The 17,950-nt window shown below is 40.4% G+C and overlaps 2 protein-coding genes across 3 annotated transcripts in view; one reads left to right on the forward strand and one right to left on the reverse strand.

Annotated features, from left to right (window-relative positions):
* The window catches only part of LOC116064311 (CD209 antigen-like protein E), a 114,107-nt gene that overhangs the window by 30,775 nt on the left and 65,382 nt on the right, over nucleotides 1–17,950 (reverse strand). The gene's annotated exons all lie outside the window — the stretch shown is intronic.
* Nucleotides 17,603–17,950, forward strand: part of si:dkey-22o22.2 (neural-cadherin) — a 221,494-nt gene continuing 221,146 nt past the window's right edge. The window contains exon 1 of the mRNA XM_031319640.2: nucleotides 17,603–17,950. This exon is cut by the window's right edge and continues 1,077 nt beyond it. The gene's annotated coding sequence lies outside the window, so the exon portion shown is untranslated.

Genomic DNA, 17,950 nt, shown 5'->3' on the forward strand with positions numbered 1-17,950 from the left:
CTCTGTCCTCAGCTAACTAAATGAACAGTCTGAAGATCTATATTAACAGTAACACTGTTTTTAACTATTTTTTTTTAAATAACACTCTACACACTGCACCAGGTACCTGTCAGGTCTGTTTCCCCTCATGTTTTGTATATTGATCATTGTGGTTGGTTACTATGGGTACCAATTAATTTATCTTACAGGTTTAGTACACTAACAGAACATCATAAACACATTACATTTATTAAATGGCCTGAAAGTACTCCTATTAATGATATATCTTCCAGCCTTCCTGTGTCACTGCAACTTCATATTTAAACAAAATGATGTTGGGCTACTAAGAAAATATTAAATTCTCTAAAACAAACACAATGTCTGTGGTAAACGATAAGGCTACCAGGTCCAGACCTCAGCAATTACAAAAGCTACAGGTGGATACAGAGCTACAGGTGGATACAGACAGGCAGTTAGATAAACTTGTTAATCAACTTAGTACTTACAGACCAGGAAAACCAAAGATGATATCAATGCATCCTCTTAGTTCTTTTTTGTTCCAATTCCAAAAAATCAGAGCTGCCAACTAGCTGCTTTCTAGTCCTCCTCTCCTGTCCTCTCTGCAGGCATCCACTTCACGTGAATGCTAAACGAGGCTTAACGAGCAGACCATGTGGCTAGGCCCTGCTAGTTAAGCCATGCCGTAGCCACAGCTCAACTTAACCTAGCTAGCTTTCATTTTAAAAACAACTACCAAATTTGACCTGCTGGCAATGCTGCTTCTGTCCTCATCTCTACCTGCTGTCTTCCACCTCTTTAGCCTGAGGCTTAATGAGCAGGACATGTTGATAGCCTCTCAAGCTAGCTCAGCTAACATCACACATGCTTGTAAATATATAGCACTTTACAGTCATTTCTTGCAAAAAGGAAACACTTCTTCATGCAAAAATGGAACTATATTTACAAATATAAACATTACCTGTATGTATTTAATCCTCTAGTAAGTCCATGACGTCTAGCTGCTGCTTCCCAGGTGTGGTCCATTTAAGTTTTAAACAAGCGACGTCTCTCGGCCATGCTCCGGGCATGTGTGGGCGGAGCTTCCAGCCGACTTCCGTTTGGCCCCGCCCACGCGCGTAAACCAGCCAATCACAAGACAGCCCGCCAAAATGCACCGTGTGTATCAGAAATGTGTATGAAACTGCAATATAGAACCCAGCAGTGGCGTCGCTGTTCTGATACACTGGGATACACTCAAAATCAGGTCAAGTGGTAAATGAGGACTTTCAAAGAAAAAGAGAATTTATGTTATTTAGACACTAACGAATGCAATTCCGCTCTTTGATTTATGAGGACTTTGGCATAGTCCCCGTATTACCCTTAGGTCCGGGGAGCCCAGGTGAAATGTCCGGCGTGTTGTCCATGTAAACCATATACACCAACACACTCACACACACACACACACACACACACACACACACACACACACACACACACACACACACACAGACACTCACTCACTCACACACAGACACTCACACACAGACACACTCACACACACACACACACACACACACACACACACACACACACACACACACACACAGACACTCACTCACTCACACACAGACACTCACACACAGACACTCTTACACAGACACACTCACTCACACTTACTCACACACAGATTTGCAGCACTTCGCCGAACCGGATGCTTTGTCCATTAATATTTACAGTCTATGGTTCTTACCGATGTTTTTGTCACATTTTTCCTGCGCTTTTGTTGACGTTTTTGTATAAAACTGAATAAAACACCCAAATTCAATGAAAGTACTGAGCTGATCTTTTATTTAACTTGTGAAGAGTAATGGTTGTATGGAACCATCCACGTTATTTTTTGACAATTTGGTTGAAAGAAAACCAAATTTCTGATATAGAAACATTTTGAATATGGGTCAAATTAGACCAGAGGACAACATGAGTACTACTTAAGGGAACCGGTGTTTTAGTAGGGCGGATCGTCATCGCCATGTCAACTGGCGCACTAACCATATCGTGGAAGACTGTGACGTATCGCAAAAGAACGCAAACATTTTTTTTGTGTTAGCTGAAAGAAAATATCAGTAAAAAGTAGGGATGCACCGAATCCAGAATCGGTGCATCCCTGGTAAAAACTGCACTTTAAAATGTAACTGTCATTCTTTTTTTAGTGCTGCCTTTTATATTCAATTCAATGTTCAATTTGTTCAATAAAAGAATGTTGTAAATAATTTCCTTTCATTTGTTTTAAATACAACAAGCAGTTTGTTGTATTTTAGCAGAATACTGAAAGCAACACAACTGAGAACACTTTAATATCTGTTTATTTATTGCAAATAATGTTGTTAATCGCGATATTCAACAATGTTATCACATATTTTCCTCATATCGTGCAGCCCTAATCCAAACCCGGATCTTTTTTCTAATCTTAACTAGTCGTTTTTGTGTCTCAATGTAACTGACGCTCACCTTTTGTCGGCTAAACTTAACTGCAACGGCCGCTAAACTTGTGATCAGCCGGCGGTCGGTGACTTCTTCTCTTGTTGGGTGACAAAGTGGATACGAATAAACGTATTGTTTAGGACCTGTAGGAGCTAAGAACATTTAAAACATTGGGTCATAAAATATAATCAAAAGATCTCTTGGTAAGATGTAAAAATAAAAAATAAAAAGAAGGGGTTAATATGAATGTATGAGGCGGATATCAGACTTTTAGAAAGAGCCATCAGCCTGAAGTCTCAGCCTGGCCTCATGTTGACAGCAGCAGGACGGCCTGCAGAGGAGCGAGGGATGACTCGGTGTAGAGACACTGGCTGTCGGAGGAGAAGATCTTAATATAGAATCTACTGACTCTGTCACTTTTACCCCCAAAACAGAAACAGACAGAGAGAGAGAGAGAGAGAGAGAGAGAGAGAGAGAGAGAGCGAGAGAGAGAGAGAGAGAGAGAGAGAGAGAGAGAGAGAGAGAGAGAGAGAGAAAGAGAGAGAGAGAGGGAGAGAGAGCGAGAGAGAGAGAGAGAGAGAGAGAGAGAGAGAGAGAGAGCCTGCAGCGCTGGATTTCTGCACACTTCACTGTTTATTAGACGAACGCTTCCTGCTTCCCAGCCGATATAGATGCTCTGCGTTTGGACTGATGTTCAACTCCCAGTGTGTAAAATGAACTATAATGAACACTGCAAGTAAGACAATAACTTCGGCCTATCTTTGCGTGTTTTGAAACCAAACGGTTGGTTTTTACATAAATATGTGGTGGAAGAACAATAAGTCCAAAATGATATGAGACTGTTCTCCCTCGAAAAAAAAAACGCTCCAATATGTCGTTTGTTCAAGCAGCAATTACAACTCAAATTAACGTTTCCAGTGACGGCGCCCTCTAGTGGCCGTGATGTGACCAAGAGCGCCAAATGTGGATTAGGAGGCAAGTTGGGGTGGTGGATGGGTAAAAAAAAAAAAAACAGGACTTTGACCCAGGACACCGGGGGTTCATGTCCCGTTTGAAAATAAAAGTAAACAGAAAGTTTTTATACTTTACCGAACAAACGGAGCTACGTCACGTTCTGCGTCGCGTGCATAACCGGAAGTGAAGTTACGTCGGATTTCGACCCAAACCACAATGTTTTTCTCAACTTAACTAAGCAGTTTAGGTGACTAAACTTAACCCTTGTGTTGTCTTCCCATCGACCATGCACCTTTTTGATTTTCTAGGTCAAATTTCTTTTCAACGTTTGACACTTTTGGCACTTTTATCCAAGTTTTTGTCGTTTTTTTCTGCGCCTTTTGACATTTTTGTGGGGAATTTTCTCCACAATTTTGAAGCTTTTTCCGAATTGTTTTGCTCCCGATGCATTTAACCCTCTTGATGTCTTTCTCTCTCTATATATATATATATATGTCTTTTTGTTTTTCTTGGTCCAAATTTGGGCGTCTTTTTCGAAATTTTTGTCACTTTTTACAACGTTCTTTTATGATTTTTCTTTCTTTTTTTTTAATGCAATAAAATTCAATAAAACACCCAAATTCAAAGAAAGAAGTGACCGGATCATTTATTTTACTCGTAAAGAGTAATGGTTGTATGGAACCATCCACGTTATTTTTTTTTTTTAAATTTGGTTGATAGAAAACCAAAATTTGTGATATAGAAACTTTTTGAAAATGGGTCAAATTAGACCCGAGGACAACAGGAGGGTTAACCAAACTGCGACCGTTTCACAACGTTAAAGACGTGTTCATAGCGACCGTTATATTTAAAGATGAGGACGGAAAACAACGCTCCTGTGGGTCGTATGAAGGACTTGTTGGACGATGTAAGTTTTTTGTTCCTACCCTAATATAACCCAAGGGCGTAGGTTTTTTTAACTGGGGGTCCTTCCCCATAAAATATTGAGCGTCAAACAATTTATTTCCTGCATTCTGGTGAATTTTTATGCAACAATTTATGGTGCAAATGTCTTTATTTATTTAAAGGAAATCATTATTCTCCTGTAATGTTTAAAACTTTCTGCACATTCAAAACATCATCACTTGTTTCGGGATGTTGTTATTTATTTATTTATTTTTATTCATTTTCTTTTAGGAATCATGTACATCTCAACACATCTGTTCGAGAATGAGTCCTTGTTAAAGCCAGAAGCTCCAAAGTTTAAATCTATAAAAGACAAGAAACCACATCTTTATAATATATTTCACGTTCCTGTTGTGTTTTTTGACCCCCCCCCCATGTTTTCAAAGTAGACACAGTTCTTTTTTTCCATAGACATTTTGAGCCCCCTGAATGGTTATTTTTTTATCTCTTTAGGGTAGTGGGTTGTCTTTCATATTTTTTAGGGGGACAAATCTACCTCTTCTAAATATTTGGGGGAATATATCCTCCCCCCCCCCCCGCCCCGAAATCTACACCTATGATACGACCCACAGGAGCCTTTTCTGTCCTCATATCCAATGTCGCGGTTTTAATCCTCCTGTTGTCCTCGGGTCAAATTTGACCCATTTTAAAAGGTTCTACATCAGAAACATGGCTTTCTTTTCAACCAAAAATTACATGGATGGTTCCATCCGCTAAATGATGATCACTACTTTTATGGTCTACCCGGGACAAAATCTGGGATCATCCATAAACATATGTTTCTCTGACCTTAACTATTAGTCCAGATAATTCCTAATTGCTGCTTATTTTACTCAATAATTAGGCGTAATTTCATGTAAATGAGATTTATTCACCATCAATTCCATAAAGACGTGTAAAACTTGTGGTAATAAGTTATGAAGTTGGCCAAAAAGATGTAACACAGAAATGGGTGATTATTTATATGCTACTTTATGCTTTATAAACAGGCAAACCGAACCGGAGAACAAGTGCACGGTCGACGGGAAGACAATACAAGGGCTAAACACGCCGTTAACGTTGTGAAATGGTCGCAGTTTGGTTAGGTTTAGGCAAGTTTGGTTAAAATTCAGTTGTTACTTCACAGGTTAGTAAGAACAAAATCTCTGTTTGCTTCTATTTTTAAACGGGACACGAACCCCGATCTCGATTTTTATCACGAACACATACATGAAAGAGTAATTCGATGGTTGTAGGTCATACATTTTAGATACTTTGTATACTTTAATTGTGGAATACATGTAGTGGTGTTAAAGCATAAAGTGACATAAAATGGGAATACTAAATGTGAAGTACAAGTATGTCAAAATATGTCTTCTTCTAAATACAGTACCTGAGTAAAGTTGCTTACTTAGTTACATTCCACCACTGTGAATATGTTTTGAGAGGTTTCATTTGTGTGTTTTGGCCTCGATGTTCCAAAAACTCAACATGTGAGGGCGAATTTGATTTAATTTCTGCATCTCGTTGGGGGAAATATTGAGTGTAAAAAGTTTTTGGTGACACGGAAAAAATATTTTTACATTTTTTGCATTTCCATTCAGTCCGTCTAAACATACTGAAGTTATTTTTGTATGGAAATCTCACATCTCACACTCTGTGTCTGTGGGTGAGCGGTGCGAGCGTCGGCTGATTGACAGCTCTTTGAAAACACCATTATTAGAGACAGAGTGGAAAATAGCTTCAAGACCCAATGTGTGTGTGTGTGTGTGTGTGTGTGTGTGTGTGTGTGTGTGTGTGTGTGTGTGCGTTCCTGGCACTGTTCCAACACTGAAGAGTCCAACGGCCGTCAAGTGTTTCACTCATCCAGTTTTTTCCCCGTAGTTTTCAGTTTTCCGCGTAATTATTATTGCTGTAGCTGGTCATTACGTGTGTGTTTGTGTGTGTCTGTCTGTGTGTGTGTGTGTGTGTGTGTGTGTGTGTGTGTGTGTGAGTGCAGACAGAGGGTAGTAATCCCACAGTTTGTGTCCGTCAGAAACTTGTCAGTCACCAGTGAGCGCTCAGATTCAGCTTTGTACTTAAAGGGAAATACCACTCCATTTAAAATGTCATAATGGAGGCCTGTTATTCATCTTCCACACACAGACACACACACACACACACACACACACACACACACACGCACACACATCAGTCGGGTAGGAACATGTGTTCCTCAGTCGTCGGTTCTCAGATTGCTGCGTGACATTTTGGACAGATGGAGGGCAGAGGATAACTGTCGCTCACCTTCACCCTCCTCCTCCTCCTAATTCAAACCATCTGTCCTGACTCTGGATGTTGGCTGGATGGATGGCGGGCCTGATCTGGCACTATAACCAAACTTTAACCACAGTGTGGAAACCTCTTATCACCAGGCTTGGTGGGTAAGTCTGTGTGATATACTGTATGCTGCGTTCCAGGCAACCCGTAACCCGTGTTTTCACAACCTTCTACCGGTGAGAGTGCCCTGGAACGACAGTCAAACCTGTAACTTACTCCCTGTGAACTCGTACCAGATGGTTGTACTCCCAGTTAGTTTTTGACGTCACACAAACATAAACAACGATGGCGACCCCTGTTGATGCTGTATAGATGCTAGTGATTTATGGTGAGAAATAGAAATAAATAGACATAAATAGGCAACGTAAAGTAATTCTGCACATTGTAATCAAAACAATACACATACGATTGTGTACTACTACAGGTTATGTTTATTAAATGAAGGCTAAAATATGTCGCAGAATAGAAATCGCTAGTATCAGCTAGCGCTAGCTAATGTCAACGTTAGGTAGCCGCTAGCTAATGCTAGCTAGAAGGGTTTGTCGTGACTTTGCCTGGAACTCTACCAAGTCGTGAGTCGTGACTTGAAGTCGTAACTTACGGGCTAAAAATTGTGTCTGGAACGCAGAAATACTGTAAACCTTTTATGTAAATTTACATTTAAAATCTGACAGTATCTTACTGTTTGAATGTGCTACAGGATCAGACCGTAAATGGCAATGCATTCTGGGAGAAAATAATAATATTACAGCACTATTTGCGAATGTTACAGATTACAGGTATTTACTGTTAATACCAATGCATCTTGGGAAAATAAAGATACACTGCTGCCAGTATATTACTGTAATTTCAAATAATACAGTAATAAAATGTCTATTTACAGTAAAATACCTCAAACTTTAAAAACAGTATCCTTACTGTGAATAAACAGTAGTTTACTGGCGGAACTGCTGCCAATATATTACTGTAAATTTATGGTGAAAAGTTTTACAGTGCTGCAGGTGAGACGCTCCACACAGAGTACGTTTACAGAGTAGGGACAGAGCACGTAGAGTAACGTTTGGACTTGAAGCATCTTACTCTTCATCCGAGTGGTGCAGACATTTAAAATGCCTCTGATGCATTTTTCAACCAGTGGACATGGTTTTGGGTGTTGCACACCATGGAAACTATGAAACTTTACAGTCACAACCAAGAATGTCCTCCCAGAAAAACACTCCCATAGCAGTGTTTTCCCCAGCTCTGTGGAAGACTGCGTGTATTTGGCGGGGGATTTAGGCGTCCTTCATCAAGAAAATGTTACATTTTTTATTTAAAAAAGAAATTTTCCCCATACATTTTGTGTCCCATTGTGGGTTTTTGTGTCTCTTTGTTGTCTTGTTGTGTATCTTTTTCACATCATTTTGGACCGTTATTATCTCCATATCTTTGTCTAAAACGTTAGAAAAGCTAGAGCAGATAATAAATAATGACACTCAAAAAGCTTAAAGATCAACCTTAAAGCTAAAGAAGTCCAGTTACAATTACAGTTTTTTTTCAATTGCTTACACACTAAAATTAAAACTTTCCCACAATTAGCAAAACCTTACCCTCAAGGAGCAAAACACTGGCCTAGATTTGCACAACTGTAAGCACATTGTCAGCTTCACACTTTTTGCAAAACATTACACACAGCCATTTGCGAAACACTAAACACACTTGTATGCATTTGACACAGAAATCTATCATGATGTCACTTCCTTGCAATTTCAAAGCAAAGGCTTTCAAATGAACACACCCATGAACCGATTGGTTAAACACAGCCACCAGGTACGCAAACACATGATTGCTTAATTGTAGACACACCAATCAGGTTTAAGCACTATATAAAGTGCAGCAGGTAAGTTCACCTGCTTTCAACCAAAATGGAAGGAGTCAGAAGAAGAAGACTGAGAGTGAGAGGGGGAATCCACAGAGGAGGAGAAGGAGGTAGAGGAAGAGGCCCAGCCAGAGGTAAAGGCCAAGGTGGAGGTAGAGGAAGAGGGAGAGGGAGCGGGAGAGGAAGACCTGAAGCCGGAGAATATGCTCAAAGAAGAAGAGGACCAAATTTATCAAATGAAAGTCGCACAACACTAGTGGACCATGTTATAAACCACAGATTGACGCTGAGGGAGGCTGGACTAAGAGTTCAGCCAAATCTTAACAGTTATACAGTGGCATCTGTCATAAGGACATTTCTACAAGGAAACCGGTAAAAGAAAATCTGTTTACAGTTACAGTAATCAGCTGCTCATTGTATGCACCATATCAGCACTTTTGATACCCCTCCCTATGACATTTGAGGACTGAGGGTCGAGAACGAGAAGGAGGAAGGGGGCCCATAATCACGCAAGGGTTTATGATCTCTGGCCCCAGGCCCAGGTACCCCTCATTCAGGCCATGGAGGACGCCTGTGACCAAGTCGACGCCACAGGTGTGCAAGGATGGATTCGACATTCAAGACGGTTGTCTTGCCAATGAGGATATTGCCTGTGATGTTGATGAAATTCTCTGGCCAGATCCAGCTAGGCGAAGACATAATGTCTAGTATTTTCTGTACTTTTTCAGATCATTTTTTAGTTTGTTGTTGTTTTTTCTGTAATTGTAACCTGTACTGGATACGGTATTTGATGTTGGTCTGTTGTTTGCTGAGCTAACAGTGTTATGCACACTACTGTAGTAGCTGTATGAAAACTGGGACTTGTTTTGTTGTGATTCTCCATGTTGACATGTTGACTGATTTGGGTATATGGAGAGAAATAAATTATATTTTCCTCAGTCTGCAGAATTGGTCTTGTGTAGTGTTTGGTGAACTTATTGTATATTTGCACTTTCTCTGTGTACTTCATTTACAGTACTGTAATGACTGAGAAGTAGAATTGCTAAAAGTGTTTTAGGTTAGCAACAGCAGTGTGTATCTGGTTCAAACATAATTAAGTCATATGGAACATGTGTGTTTCATATGGTAACAAAATCTGTTTTTTAAAAATTAGTGTATAGTTTTTGCAAGAGGGTCTGATGTGTTCTGCTAATTGGGTGTAGTGTTGTGAAAAAAACGGTCCCTGTTTTCAAAATAGTGCTTAAGCAATTGAAAAAAACTGTATTAGATATGGGAAGTCTCATAGTTACATTCATTTAGTTTAGTGTGTGTGTGTGTGTGTGTGTGTGTGTGTGTGTGTGTGTCTGTGTCTGTGTGTGTGTCGCTGTGTCTGTGTGTGTGTGTGTGTGTGTGTGTGTGTGTGTGTGTGTGTGTCTGTCTGTCTGTCTGTCTGTCTGTCTGTCTGTGTCTGTGTGTGTGTGTCTGTGTGTGTGTCTCTGTGTCTGTGTGTGTGTCGCTGTGTCTGTGTGTCTGTGTGTGTGTGTGTGTGTGTGTGTGTGTGTGTGTGTGTGTGTCTGTGTGTGTGTCGCTGTGTCTGTGTGTGTGTGTGTGTGTGTGTGTGTGTGTGTTTTGTGTGTGTGTGTCTGTCTGTCTGTCTGTCTGTGTCTGTGTGTGTGTCTGTCTGTGTGTGTGTGTGTGTGTGTGTGTGTGTGTGTGTGTGTGTGTGTGTGTGTGTGTGTGTGTGTGTGTGAGTTTTTTTGTGTGTGTGTGTGTGTGTGTGTGTGTGTGTGTATGTGAGTTTTTGTCTGTGTCTGTGTGTGTGTGTGCTGTCTGTCTGTCTGTGTGTGTGTGTGTGTGTGTGTGTGTGTGTGTGTGTGTGTGTGTGTCTCTGTGTGTCTCTGTGTGTCTCTGTCTCTGTGTGTCTGTGTGTGTGTGTGTGTGTGTGTCTGTGTTTGTTTCTCTGTGTCTGTGTGTGTCTGTGTGTGTGTGTGTGTGTGTGTGTGTGTGTGTGTGTGTGTGTGTGTGTGTGTGTGTGTGTGTGTGTGTGTAATTTTACCTCACAGAACAACAGGAGTTGCTGCTTTACCGCTGCCTCCATCTGTTAGTTTGTTACTTTTGTTAATTCTTTACCCAAAAGTGACACAAACGGCTCGGGTGCTGCACCTGAAACTTTTTGACACTCTATTAAAGCACACAATTATAAAAAATATATATTTAACTGTTGGCTGAGTGAGTTTACCCTTTGGGAGGGGCAAGAGTCCCTCTTCCTACAGTCTGGGATTTGAACCCTCAACCTTCTCTCCTCTTCCAAAAAAATCACTTTCTTCAACATTTTTGTCGCTTTTCTCAAAGTTTGTGTCACATTTCGACATTTTTCAACCTTTTTGACGCTCTATTAAATTACACAATAATGTAAAAAAATATATTCAAATGTTGGCTGAGTGGGGTTTTGACGTTCTTGTCCCTTTTTTTGGACATTTCGGACGCTTTTTCAAAAATGTTGTGGCTTTTTTCAACGTTTGTGGCACTTTTTGAAACGTTTTTAACACTTTTTACGAAGAATTTGTCGCATTTTTATGTCTTTTGTGCATTTTTCAACATTTTGTTTCGCTTTCTTCAAAATTTTTGTCGCATTTTTATGTCTTTTGTGCATTTTTCAACCTTTTGTTTCGCTTTCTTCAAAATTTTTGTCGCTTTTCTCAACGTTTGTGTCACTTATTCAATGTTTTTGTCGATTTTTGTCGATTTTTTTAAGGTTTGGGCGCTTTTTTCCAATGTTTTTGGTGTTTTATGAAAGTACACAATAATGTAAAAAATATATTCAAATGTTGGCTGTTTTTTATTTATTCAGCATTCTTGTCACTTTTTGTTAGACATTTGTGATGCTTTTTTTAATGTCTGTAGCGAACTTCCCTCTTCCTACAGTCTGGGATTTGAACCCTCAACCTTCGCTCCTCTCCCCTCCCTCTCTGTGTGGGACAGATGTCTGGGGCCAAATTAGAGGCGTTCAGGCCGACAGTGAAGCAGTGTGACGGAGCTGACGGTGTCCAATGTCCTGTCAAAACCACTCAGTCCGCCCTTTCATCACAGCTCACTCACTCCTGCTTTTCCCTCTGCAGAAAAAGAGGAGGAAGGTTAGAAGGAAACTCGACAAAACAAAAACTCAAAATGTATTTTAACTGTCATTTTATTTGTCAAAAACTCATCTCTCCAGTCTAGACGAGCTCCGAGGTAATCGTGTCTCCGTGGCGTCATTTATTTTGTGGTTAACGACACGCCGCCGTGCTATTAAACCTATTTATCTTCTGTCCTGTTGTACATGTGATCTGATTTCCCTACGCGCCGCTGCACATCTACACACAAGCTCGCTCACACTCCACTGACTAATAAGTTTCAGCTTAATTAAACCCGTTTGCATGTGGTGAAATCCCATCATGCGGCATAATGAAATTAGCCCAGTGTGATCGCAGGTTGTCAAGGTGTGTGTGGAGCAACAGGTATATTTAGTCAAGCCGGCGCTGGGTGACAACACACAGGATCAGCGTGTGTAACAGAGCCGAGGCTGAAACCGTTCCCTATCACGGAAATAGCAATATATAGTGTGTTCGCCATGTTGTAGAGGTGTTCGAATTATCTGCAGTTCATTTCACACGTAAATTTGTTAAAGACAACTCAACTAAAGTAAACTAGTGTGTGTAAAGTCAACTCTCAGTAGTGTGGGTGTTGGGTGCTATGGAATTGTAAATGTTCACTTGACCATCTTTAGTATAAACAAGAGATCTTCAACAGGGGGTCCGGGACCCCTATGGGGTCCTCAGAGTCATTACGGGGGGGGGGCCTCTAAATTACTGTTAATGTTTGAATGTTTGTTTTTATCAAAAATTCAAATGTCTTAACCCTTGTGTTGTCTTCCTGTCGACCATGACACAAACTTACCGCTAGTTTTACACTTTTTGTTTTGGAATTCATGGTCAATAAACCTAATTTATATGAAATTATAGCCTACTAATTTTTTTGTTAAAAAAAAGCTGAAATTACATAATAGTTACGATTGTGTGGAAAATCACAGACTGTCAAAGTTTAGTCAGGATGCCGATTTTTGTTTTTTGAAATGCTATAAAATTTAATAAAAATTCAAAAATTCAATGAAAGTAGTGATCTGATCTTTAATTTTACTTGCAAACAGTGTTGCATGGAACTATTCATGTTATTTTTGGGCAATTTACTTGAAAGTAACCCAAATTTCTGATGTAGAAACTCTTAAAACGGGTCAAATTTGACCCGAGGACAACATGAGGGTTAACCTTAATCCAACATATTATTATTAGCAAATATTAATCCCCACTGATGATAGGCTTACTGGCCTATAGGTAAGGTAGCCATCCACAGATACAGTTCATCCTTTGGATTCACTGCTCCACATGTTTAACATTAAAAGATGATTTATGGGCGCCCGGTTAGCGCAGTTGGTAGAGGGGGGCGCCCATATATAGAGGTTTACTCCTTGACGCAGCGGGCCCGAGTTTGACTCTGACCTGCAGTCCTTTGCTGCATGTCATTCTCCCCCTCTCTCACCCCTTTCATTTCTTCAGCTGTCCTGTCAATAAAGGCCTAAAAATGCCCAAAAAAATTATAAAATCCTGCCAATTAAAATTTTAATAGCTTAGTATTCTATTCAAAAAAGGTATGTATAAAGGCTTTAGGCCGCCCTACACGTTATCGTAGGCCCAGTTTATTATGCAACTTCATTTAATACGATATATGTAGTATAGGGGGGTCTCTGCTCCGTCTCTCTTTCAGTTACCTTTAACTGAAAGAGAGACGGAGCAGAGACCCCCTACTACATATATTCCTTGGTTTAAAACGTTGAAGACCCCTGGTATAAACAAAGGATAAACTAAACACAATCAAACCAAAACTTCAATTCAATCCAATTTTATTTATAGTGATAAAATCACAACAGAAGTTCTCTCAGGATAGAAGTCCTCCCCAAGAGCGAGAATTTGGTGCAACAGCAGCGAGGAAAAACGTCCTTTAAACAGGCACAGAACCTGACTCTTGGTGGGTGGCCATCTGCCAGTTGGGACACAGAGACACTGATATACATATATACACAAATATGATTCATAATAATGAAAGCAATTGGTTTGATGAACACTGGCAGTTCACTTTAACCCTCGTGTCGTCTTCCTGTTGACTATGAACTTGTTGTCCTTCCGGGTCAAAATTAAAAATAAACTTTTTCCGACGTTTTTTCTTAAATTACATTATACCTCATTTTTGAGTTTAGAAAAGCAGAAATTATGAATTAGTTTGACTAATAGTTAAGATCAGAGGATGTTGAGTGGATCACAGACTGGTTTATGTCAAAGTTTAGTCAGGATGCTGTTTTAAAAACATTTTTTTTTTTCAAATGCTATAAAACTGAATACAAAAACCCAAATTCAATGGAAGTAATGATTGATTTTACCTGTGAAGAATGTTGTCTGGGTTCCAGACAATGTTCATGCATGCATCCAGTTTATTTTGGGGGCAATTTGGTTGAAAGAAACCCATATTTGTGAAAGTAAAAAGCTTTTAAAATGGGTAATTTCTTCTTCAAGACGTTCTCCATGTTTCTGGTCCACACAGTGAGCTTGTGACGGCTTTTTTTCCAGCTCGGACTGCCTTGCCTCGTCTGAATGTTCCCCGACTCTGAGCAGCGTGACCGATTGATTGGAGGCTGCAGCCAACATGTCGCCAGAGTGCCGAGCTGCACAGACCTATCAGCTCGCAGGAAACCAAGCTGCACGGCTCCGAGGCTAAAGTTCAAAAGCAAAAAGTTGATTCTTTTGACTTGAGGACAACGTTCTACCCAAATTGTCTGATGGAGAACAACCCCCCCCCCCTTCCCTTCATGAAATGAAGCAGCTTCCTGTCAGTTTAAACTGACTGCATGGACTCCAGCAATTCCTCCTCAAAGTTTTCTGTTTTGAGTCCGTGAACTTGAACTTCTGAGTCGCCTCTTTTCATTGCTCTGTTCTCCGATCTGTTGAGTTTCGGTGGTTAACCCTGTAAGTCTTGATAATAGAACGTTGAAAAACGTAGGAAAAAAATGTCAAAAAAGCGAAGAAAAAAGTGACTAAAACATCGTAAATAGTGACAAAAATGTCCGGAAAAGTGACAAAAATGTCGGGATAATCTTTACAAATGTCAGGAAAAGTAACAAAAACATGGGAAAAGCTTAAAAAAACGTCAAAAAAAGCACAGAAAAATATTGACAGAAACTTCGAAAAAAAGTGACAAAAGTGTCAAAAAAGACGACCAGAACGTTGGAATTTTTTTTACATTTTGACCCAGAAATACTAAAAGTTGCACGGTTGACGGGGAAGACAACATGAGGGTTAACAATGGTGACTGTGCAGCTCTCAATGCGGCTGTCTACAGTGTCTGTGAGGGAAGAATAAAAAACAGCCTTAGTCTGGTTTAATGTCACGTAAAAGCCACTTGCAGGGAGAACATCCCGAGAGAGTCCAAGACTCCCCAGCATCACCGTCTCACACAGTTGAAATATCCATAACTATCTATGACTAATAAATGGATTGGCATGGAATTCTGTACACATATCCACCATCCCCAGGTGATCAATTAATTCCTCGACTCATAAAATTTGTTAAAAGAAAATGGTGAAATCCAAACTCAGTCAATCTTCTAATTACAAGTTGGGGGAGGAGAATGACTTTAGGGGAGACTGTCCTACCCTGAAAAACGCCTACATGCTGTAAGTTGTTTGTTCCAGTAGCAATTACAAACTATATTTATGTTTAGAGTGGCTATAATCTGCATTATCTGAACCATTACAATACAATCATAGAAAACACCCCTTCACTAATTAACACTTGGTATGTCCCGGAACCTTTGAAATGTTGCTCTGATGGCCTGGGGACTCTTTTAGCCCGAACACCCTGGAGAGGAGACACAACAGAGGTGTGTGAACACAAACATTTCACATTATACTATTGCACAATCAAGCAACATTTAGAACATGCATAAGAGCCCATGTTTCCCTTTAAAAGCTTAAAAAGTGTATGTTAATAGCATCATAATAACGTGTCACTGTTGGTTTTACTGTCTGGTTTGTAAGTCTAAAACTATACAGTCCCCCTTAAAGTCTCACATTGTTTAGTTGACTCCTGCGATAAATTTGCACCAACATAGTTTGTCTCTAAAAGAAGATAAATGCGCTTTAAGAGAACTTTCAATCACATCCTTTCAAAATAAAAATAAAGCCAAGCTACAGAAAGTGAAAACAAGATAAGGGTGTTTACGATCAAATGTTATAGAGCATGATTAAGACCTCAACGATCAAACTTCTATAATGTTTCTATAATGATTTAGTATAATTCAATTCAATTTTATTTATAGTATCAAATCATAACAAGCGTTATCTCAGGACACTTTACAGATAGAGTAGGTCTAGACCACACTCTATAATTTACAGAGACCCAACAATTCCAGTAATTCCCCCAAGAGCAAGCATTTAGTGGCGAGGAAAAACTCATTTTAGGAAGAAACCTCAGACAGACCCAGGCTCTTGGCGGGCGGTGTCTGACGGTGCCGGTTGGGGGTGTGATGAACAGTGGCAATAATAGTCACAATAGTAGTTGTAGTAGTTCATGGCGTAGCAGGGCACAGCAGAGCATAGCAGGACGCAGCAGGAAGTAGCAGGGCACTGCAGAGCGTAGCAGGGTGTAACAGGGTAATTGTACGCAGAGAAAATGTGTTGAGATCAGATGTACAGTATCACAGGTTTATTTGAGTAATATTTGCTTAAAGTCACCCTCCACTCAAAAAAAAGTTTTTTTTCTTATGTTTATGTCCCGTAAAATGTCTGACCTGTACTGAGTTATCCCTAAGTTTGTCACCAGTTAATCATCCTCATTACTTTTTTGGGGCTTTTCCACCTTTAATCGATAGGACAGCTAGGTGAAAAAGAGAGAGAGGGAAGAAAGGAAATCGTCACAGGTCGGACTCAAACCCTGGACCTCTGCGTCGAGGTATAGACCTCGATGTATATGTGTGCCTGCTCTACCCACTGAGCCAACCCGGCCACTGTCATCCGCATTTTTATGCTGACTCGCGTCTCCTGAGAGAGAGATGATCCCGGGTCAGCAGGTTCAATGAGAAAAGGGTCTCACATGGGACAGGAGGATGATGGGAAATTATCTCTCTCTCTCTCTCTCTCACTCACTCTCTCTCTCACACTCTCTCTCTCTCTCTCTGTCTGTCTGTCTGTCTGTCTATCTCTCTCCCGTCCTGTCTCCCTCCCTCTTTCTCACACACTCTCTCTCTCTCTCGGTGTCTATCTCTCTCCCCTCCTGTCTCTCTCCCTCCCTCTTTCTCACTCACTCTCTCTCTCTCTCTGTGAGTCTCTCGCTCTCTTTCTGTTTACCTCCCTCTCTCTCTCTGTCTATCTCTCACTCCCCCCCTCTCTCTTTACAACAAGGAGTAAATACATCTGAAATAATAATACAAGTAAACAGGATAACTATGATATAATAATAAACAAATAGTGTGCATGTCCCTCAAAAGGTAGGTTGAAACTATAATATTAAAAACATACACAAAAGAATAGTAATGATACATCTCTCTCAATTTTTTTTTTCAATTTAAAGAGCTTTATTGGCATGACAATGCACTGCTTATATTGCCAAAGCAGATAACATATGAATAAAAAGAAATTTTCAATAACTGGCACAACCTAATCTATAACATGAACACCAACTTAAACATAAAGTGATAGAGGCAATGGTACAGCAAAGTCCTTACACAACTTATCACATTGTAACAAGTTTCTCTTAATTTAATTTATTTTGTAATCTCTCTCTCTCTCTCTCTCTCTCTCTCTCTCTCTCTCTCTCTCTCTCTCTCTCTCTCTCTCTCTCTCTCTCTCTCTCTCTCTCGCTCCTTCTCCATCAGCTGACTCAGCATGCCAGTGGGCGGGTCCTGCAGCCTGTCACTCAGACCCGTTCCTGCCATGTGATTGGTCTCTCTCCTCCGGGCTGGGCGGTGCCCGCGGAGCCACATGGAGTCTGCTGGGTGTCTCTGTGCGCGTCAGTCTGAGCCATCCTCCGGTGGAGACGCTCCGAAACACTGGAGCAACGTCAACATCATCATCATCATCATCATCTGTACGGGAAAATATTTGAACGGAACTGAGAAAAATATATTTTGCGGAGGAGAAAAGACTGATTTTTTTCTTCATTTATGCGTAAAAGTGTTTTGGTTGAGTTATTAATTAACTGGAGAGGAATATCGGCTACGTGCTGATATTCACTGGATGGACTTTGCGCACTGGATGGTTTTGCGCTCTTCTCTTCAAGCACCAAAAACCGGATTTAGGAGTTAATTGGAGATTTTAAATCACAGTGCTCTGCTGCTGCAGGGGGACTTTGCTCTTTTCCCCCCGCACATAAA

Source organism: Sander lucioperca, chromosome 10, assembly GCF_008315115.2.
Source record: "Sander lucioperca isolate FBNREF2018 chromosome 10, SLUC_FBN_1.2, whole genome shotgun sequence".
Lineage (NCBI taxonomy): Eukaryota > Metazoa > Chordata > Actinopteri > Perciformes > Percidae > Sander > Sander lucioperca.